Raw genomic sequence first — 8,043 nt, 5'->3', positions numbered from 1 at the left:
ACGAATAGAATAATGTGAGATTGAGTATTGATATATACTTGTGATGACTAGCAGAGGAAACGAGGCATAGAAAAGGAAAGAAGGTGATCAATAAATAGAATCGAGGAGTAGAAAAAGAAAGCAAGTGATCAGTAAGTAGAAGTGAGGCATAGAAAAAGTATACAAGAGGTTGTTGAATAGAATCGTTAGACAAGCGCAAGTGAAATTGGAAATCATTTGTGATAAGGCAAGTACTTATGAACCTTTCTCGAGATATATTGCAAGTATTTCTGAACATTCTCGTGACATGTTGCAAGTATTCAAAATAGTTTTTTTTTATATTGTAAGTTCTTTGAATCATTCAACCTCGAACCCTAATTATATCATTTGATACTTGAGCTGTAAGCCTTATTCCTTGTAAACCATCGATTATTGATTTCCCAGATATTAAATCACACAAATACGATACTACTCCATAAATACATACACACCACATACTAAACACTAGAACAGAATTGCTTGAACATACATGGACGCATATATTCTAAAACACCTTGTAACATCAAAGAACTAAATCTTGTATAACCATTGAAATATTGTTCATTTATTACCGGATTTTTTTACGGGCTTGAAGCCATTCTTCATACGTACCATGATATACCCTGGTGATACACAAAAATTACATTATGCTCTGAGACAAATGTCTTATCAATGTTAATTATCATTCTATTTTATTGAATTAAAGTGTTTATCATATTGAATTATTTTAGAATTGGAAAGTTTTCTTTATGTAGACCAGATCCGTGGTCGTATTAGGCCAATGTGTGTCTTGGATCCAGTTTATAGAGCAGGGTTGTGTGCCTTGCTCGGGGTTAGTTTGTGACTGATCAGCGGCCTAACCTTGGTTTTAAAATTTAAAATGAATATCCAATTCTAATGATTGTGTAACAAGGAACTTTATTCCTCTGAATTATTTCAATTGATCATTATTTAACCTCGGTTATTGTCATTATAACTTGCTGAGCTAGTTAGCTTACTTTTGCGAATCTGTTATGTTATTTTACAGTTAAAAGGGAAATGGTTGGTAGAAAAGATCCCCAGTCCAGTGTGCGAGCTAGGATTTCAGGTTAAGTTGGATCGAGTTAGTAAGAGCTTTATATTTAGTTTTGAGTTGTGTAATCTTGTAATAATAATTTCATCATCTGTTGTAAGTTAAACTAGTTGGGACTTGGTATGATATAATAAAAGTTAAAGTTGTGGCTTTTTTTTATACTTTAACCTGTTGCGATCAGTGGTTGTGTAAAGAAGGGTCATTGCTTATAATTAGGGCTGTAAACGAACCGAGCTGATCGTTAGGCTCGACTCGACTCGACTCGTTTAACTCAACTCGACTCGACTCGTCAAGTAATCGAGCTCGAACTCGAACAAGAAAACATACTCGTTAAGCTAATCGAGTCGATCCGAGTTTTTTAAGTGATCGACTCGAACTCGACTTGAGATTGACTCGAGATCGACTTGACTCGTTAAACTCGACTCGAACTCGACTTGATAAGCATTATACCTAAAAAAATTAAATAGATACATGATTCAATGATTCATACATGACTTTGAGCATGCCCTGCTCTACATAACTACATTAATGGACAATTCAGAATAATCACAGTTCAAGTTCAGTAGTTCACACTTCTCATTATCCTGATAATATGCAAATTACACACTTTAAAAATATTAATATTTGTGCTAACTTGAGAATTTAAACTAGTTAAAACTTGAAAGTAAAGAGTTAAAACTAGACAAAAACATTAGTGTCTAAAAATTCTCAAAATCCAAATAACATGGTTTGTCCACTATAGCAAACCAAGCAAAAATTGATCATTTATCAACCCAATTTTCATTAGACGCTTCAGAATTCAAGCACAGGCTGCATAACACACTGCACAAATTAATTTGAAACAAAATATTAGTTTTAAAAAAGGAAGCATCAGAATGCATGTAAAAAAGTTGATCATTTAAAGATTAATCTCAACTTCCTTTAAGATGAGAGCATCCTGCATAAAGAAGATATAAGTTATAACATAAAAGTACATGTATGAATTATGAAATACTAAAATGCATATGTACCTTGCTTGGTTTTTTAAGCCCGTAAAGTTCGCGTACCTAGTCAGCACCACATAATAACATCTCCACTGTATCAGGTTTTAAACAAGACTGGTGTGGCTCAATGCTCCTCTACCAGCGCTGAAAGTCGATTCTGAAGCAACTGTGCTCATTGGAATAACCAAGATGTCGCGAGCCATATTTGACAAGACTGGATACTTAGCACTGTTTCCTTTCCACCAAGCTAATACATCAAAATATTTTGTACAATTAGGAGCAGGAATGACAATTTTTTCAGCCAAATAGTCATCTAATTCTGATTTGATGGGTTCCAGAATTGCACCACTTTCACGAACAAAATTTTCATATTCATTAATTCCTTGCGGTGTCTCTATTTCATCCATATTGATGAGGCCTCCATCTGATGAGACTTGACTTGATTCTAAAAAATCAGTAGATTTTGCTCGAAATTCAATATAATATTATTGATGGAGTTCATTCGGGACATTGGTTAAGTAGGCAAGATTTCGATCTGCCTCACCTTCAAGTGGATAAAGAGTAGGAAAACAAAACATAGGAAGCTTAATTTTAAAACGCGGATCCATAACAGCGCCAATGGATATTGCCAGATTACTCTCCCCCCAATATTTATCAAATTTAGTTTTCATATCACCTACCATCTCTCTAATATGTAAATTCTGATCAAAAGATTTCCGATCAAGTATTTGTTTAACCTTCCTTCTGCCAGGAACAAGTTTGATGTAGGATAATCAGTACCAGAAACAATATTAGTGACAACATTAAATGCTTCTAATACTGAAGAAATACCTTCAACCTTTTCCCAATCCACTGCATTAGGAACATATTCTAGAAAGCCTTTATCAAAAGAGGGATATCACTGGAAATTTTTTTTAAACTCGATAGCACAAATCAACATCTTAAAAGTAGAATTCCAACGAGTAGGGACGTCTAATATTAAATTTTTAGTCTTTAAATGTAGATGTTTAGCAATTTCTGCAAATTTAATTCTACGGCCCTCTGATGCAGCTACATATTTAACACCAACTCTTATCTTTTCAATAATCTCATCTATTGGTTCCAAACCATCTTTCACACATAAATTTAGAATGTGTGCACAACAACGAACCTGGAAAAGTTTTCCCTCAATAGGTAATGATGTTTTCCTAATATCATACATGTCTTTTAAAGTTCGTAAAGCAACTTCATTTGCCCTTACATTATCAACACTTACTGTTCCAATTTTATCTACAATCTCCCAATCGATTAAACACTTAGATATAGCCTCTGCGATTACAAATCCACTGTGAGGAGGAGGGACATTTCAAAAACTTATAACTCTCATATTTAGCTTCCAGGAACAATCTATCAAATGTGCAGTAATAACCATATACCCTATTTTCTGACTCGATGAAGTCCACATATCTGTGGTTATGTTAATCCTCTTACCAAAATTAAAGATATCTTTTAATTTTTTCTTTTCAATTTCATAAGTACTCATACAATCAGATTTTACAGTTTCCCTGCTAATTTTCTGCCAAAAGGGAGTAACTTTCTTCATAAGCTCGTTAAACATAAAACTCTCAACATGGATAAAAGGAAACTCATTTACCATTATATAGTGGGAGATAGTTTTTCTCATATCGGCATGATCATACTTAAAATTAGCAACCATTACCTCTAATGAACTATCACCAGGTTGGAATTGAAGTTGTTCCTGCTTTGGGAGCCCAAATCCATGTATAATCTTGCATTTTTTGACATGCCTGTTCAGAGATGATGTTGAAGAAGTCGGACCGCATTTTAATTCCCGGTGACAAAGTTTACACCTTGCCCATTTTTCACCATCTTGCTCAAATTCTTCCAGGAACTTCCAAGCAGCAGAAGTTTTCTTCCTTGGCCTTTTTGTGTAAGGCTTTGGAACTTCTTCAGTTTGCTTATCTCCTTGTTCATTTGTTACTTCACTTTCTTTTTCTTTGGAAGATGAAGTAGAACCTGTACCACTTTTTTTCCTTTTTCTAACACTAATATCTTCTTGTTCACCTGTGTCATCTGATGGAGTTTCATCTCCGAAGCTTCTAATATATTCTTCATATACAGCATTCTCCGAGATAACTTCTATGTGCACCTTTTTTTATTTTCTTGATTTCATTTCGAATCTGAAATTTTTGACATATTTAATCAATTAATATTTACCGCAACAAAGCTAAAAATAAGAATAATTTAACAGAATAGGTGGCTACGAGGTCATGGTCAGGTCGAAGCATCCAAAACCAAAACAAATCGAATAAGGTTATAAATCAAAAACTTAAAAGTTAAACCAAATTAAATATTAAACCCTAAAATCAAAGAAAAGTTAATTAAACATACCAGTTGAAGAAGATGAATTGAACTGGATAGCTTCTCCTATCAGAGTTTCTCCTATCATATCAGGTCGTTAAAGTGATTACTCGATAGTCGATTATCGATTGATTATTCAATTATGTTTTGCGTGTAATTATGTAAGCAAGTTGTACATCTACTCTGGGTTGGGCTGTGTATATTTCTCCTGGTATGGGTGTTGGGCTGGGCTTAACAAATTGTTTTAATTTGGGGCTCATTTTTGAAATAACTTAAAATAATGTTGACCAACTCGAACTCGACTCGAGTTCGATTCGACTCGAGAAGTTCGTGAACAACTCGAACTCGACTCGGTTGTTAACGAACTCGAGTTCGAACAAGAAAATGTGATCGATAAGCTAATCGAGTTCGACTCGACTCGTTAAGGAAAAACTCAAACTCGAACTTGTTTATGAAAAACTCGACTCGGTTCGTTTACAGCCCTACTTATAATAGTATATATACAGGTTTATATATTATGTGTGTGTATTGCAAACCTCAAACTTCTGACTCGGGTGTGGAGGGCGTCACAGTTATTACAGACTAAAAGTAATTAAGTCTTACCACGGGTGTAATCTTTATTTAAAGTTAGACCGGCGACCAAATATTCATTATTTATTATTACCTTAAATAGATTATACTTATATATAAGCCGGACTAAAAAGAACTGAAACCCAATTAGCTCATACGGTCTACCTGTGGCGTTAGGTCACACAACACTGTAGAAGGGGGTTGAATAGAATGTAGATTACAATCAAATCGATTTCGAACACAAGTAACAGTAAACATATATATTCGATATAATAAACTCTGTTACAATGGAACTGTTCTCTCTCAGTGATGAACAAATATCACGAGAGATGTTAGGTTATAATGTATGATCTTCTCGATAATGATAACACGTATAGTGTAAACCTATGTCTGTGTTTATATAGTACACAGTTACAAGATAACTTTTAATTGATATGGAATATAATTCTGTCTCCTAAAATATATCAATCAGATATCTTATACAATTCTTTAAGTCCTCTAACTCTTTCCATGCATATTTTCTTTTTGTATTAGTTTCGATCTTCTTTCCTCTAAATCGGCTTCCTTCCTTAACTGTTAGTCCTCCAGTAATTAAGTTCTGATATCCATTTTCTGATATTTATCTTTTGATAATCTAAGTCATGATATGTTAGGTCACACACACTGTAGAAGGGGGTTGAATACAGTGTTTAGCACAATCAAATCGAATATAAGAACTAAAGTAACCGAAAACAGATTTTATTCAACACAATAAACTCTGTTACAATATGGAACTGTCCTCTCTCAGTGATGAACAAATTATCACGAGAGCTGCTAGAGTTACAAAGAATAATAACTTCGATAATCGTAACACTTATAGTGTAAACTCTATGCCTGTGTTTATATACTACACAGTTACAAGATAATCTTCTAATTGATATGGAATATAATTCTGCTTCCTAAAATATATCAACTAGTTATCTTTTCTTCCAAGTATTCTATTCTTCATAAAATTCCTTCTTCATGCACAATTATTTCTATCTTAGTCTCGATCTTCTTTCCTTTCAATCAGCCGCCTGCCTTATCTGAAAGTCATCTTAAGTCCTGATATTATCTCCTGATAAATATCTTCTGAACCTTAAGTTCTGATAACTTAAGTTCTGATATCTTAAGTTCTGTCTTCAGTATAAGTGCTGATTTCCAGTTAAGTACTGATTTGTCCTGTTATGTAAGATCTGTAAACTAAACACAAATCATATTACACATGACATTATAAAATATATCTAACAATCTCCCCAAACTTGTAAATTAGCATAATATACAAGTTCAACAGATATTTGATGATATCAAAAACATTAAGTACAAATGCATGAGAATTTGACTAGATAACTACAACTTACAGTCCTTTCAGCTTTACCATCTTTAACTTTTGATAACCGCTTCAGTCTGTATAAACTTCAGAATTTAAGTAGTTGTAGATCTTTGACTTGGCTTCAACTTTCAATTTCTTCTGATCTCTTTGATATCAGGAGTTGTCCTGAGATAGTTCTTCAACAAACATCTCTCTGCATATTCAAGTTCATTGACCATCCTCCTTTTAGCATTTATCAATTCAGCTGTATCTTCTCCAGTTTGAAAAATAGCTGCTCTAAGATCATTTATCTTAGCTTTTCTTATCTCCTGATCTAGTCTAATCAGATATGCCTTGTCAGACTCTAGATTGAATTCCACAGCCTTATAACCCAGAAAAGTAGTTATAATCCTAGCAGAGTTAGGCTTCATATCGACAATATCACCCTTGTAATCTCTGTACTTGGGACAGTATGTACTGTCAGACTTTACAGAATAAAGCTTCTTCTGTCTTTGAATTTTGAGACTTTAAATATCCTGCATAACTATCTGTTAATCTGTCTTTTAATTGAAGTAGGAATAGAACATGTTACAGTTCTTCAAAATACTTCAGTGGTAAAGCATTTTTCTTAATCTGGTATACCCTTCCATCTGTCATAAAATATAACAAGATATGTTCTTTCAAGAAGGTATGGTAAACCATTTGTACAGATTCAAGTCGATTCAATCTTTCAGGAGTTGCTCCAACACCTGGTTCACTTAAGGAAGTTGGATCATTGGTAGTGTTATGTACTCTTCTTTCATCAGAACTACCCAACCTAGATTTATCTCTTGCTTCCTTTCCTGTAACAACTCTTGCTTCAAAACCACTTGTTGCAGTCTTCAAATATTGAGTCTGTTTAGCTTTGGTGAATCCTGGTAGGAGTATCTTTGAAAGTTTAACATGAGCAATGTTAGAGGTTTCCTTTTCCTTATCTTCTGATATCAAGCCAACTTAAGCTATGTCAGAGGTTGCTTGCTTCACTGTCATATCAGAACTTACTAAATCTTGACTATGAACAACATGAGCCATGTCAGAGGTTGTTTGAAAAATCTTCTTATGCATCAGAGTAAGATTAGCATCTGCTTCATCATCAATTATTTCTTCATCCATGACTGGCATATAAACCTTTACAGGTTCATCAACCTTTTCTTTGCCCTTGGACCTTGGATCAATTTCCATTTGTGATTTGGCCTTGGTTGCCTCAGAACTTGTTCTTTCCTTTATCACAATACCCTTAGGCTTTAGAAATTTCTTTTCAACAAGAGAAGCTTCAGATTTTGTCTTGACACCTTCTGCTTTGAGTCTAGCTTCCTTTAGACTCTCAAAGTCCATTCTTGGATTTTCTTTAAGAAATAACTGCTTTAAAATTTCTTCATCAAGTTCTAGATATCCACCAGAACTTATCCTTTTACCAGTATAAGAACTTATTCTTCTCCTAGTATCAGAACTTGTTCCTTGACTTGTAATTCTAGCTTTACTTAATGAAAGTCCTTTGCCTTGACCTTGACCTCTACCCTTATTAGAGTTTCCCTGGTCATCATTTCCATCATCCTTTCCTTTCAGTGTCTGAATAGATTTGCATTTGGACTTAATCACTTTCTCCCCCTTTTTGGCATCAGCATGTAATAGAAGAGAGACAAGCAATTCCACTGAGGATTGGATCTCAT

General features: G+C 34.1%; 1 long non-coding RNA gene across 2 annotated transcripts; it reads right to left on the bottom strand.

Annotated features, from left to right (window-relative positions):
* Positions 1-1,541: 1,541 nt before the first annotated feature.
* On the bottom strand, positions 1,542-4,596 carry LOC141685124 (uncharacterized). Of its 2 annotated transcripts, XR_012560720.1 has the most exons (3): positions 4,465-4,596; positions 2,101-4,253; positions 1,542-1,912 (listed from the first exon to the last, which is right to left on the bottom strand). It is a non-coding gene; the product is annotated as an uncharacterized LOC141685124 (long non-coding RNA). The 2 variants fall into 2 exon arrangements; XR_012560719.1 differs by having other exon boundaries at positions 1,542-4,253.
* Between the last annotated feature and the right edge of the window lie 3,447 nt (positions 4,597-8,043).

Source organism: Apium graveolens, chromosome 9 (genome assembly GCF_009905375.1).
Source record: "Apium graveolens cultivar Ventura chromosome 9, ASM990537v1, whole genome shotgun sequence".
Lineage (NCBI taxonomy): Eukaryota > Viridiplantae > Streptophyta > Magnoliopsida > Apiales > Apiaceae > Apium > Apium graveolens.
The sequence above is the reverse complement of the archived record's forward strand: the minus strand, read 5'-3'. Positions and strand labels throughout refer to the sequence as shown.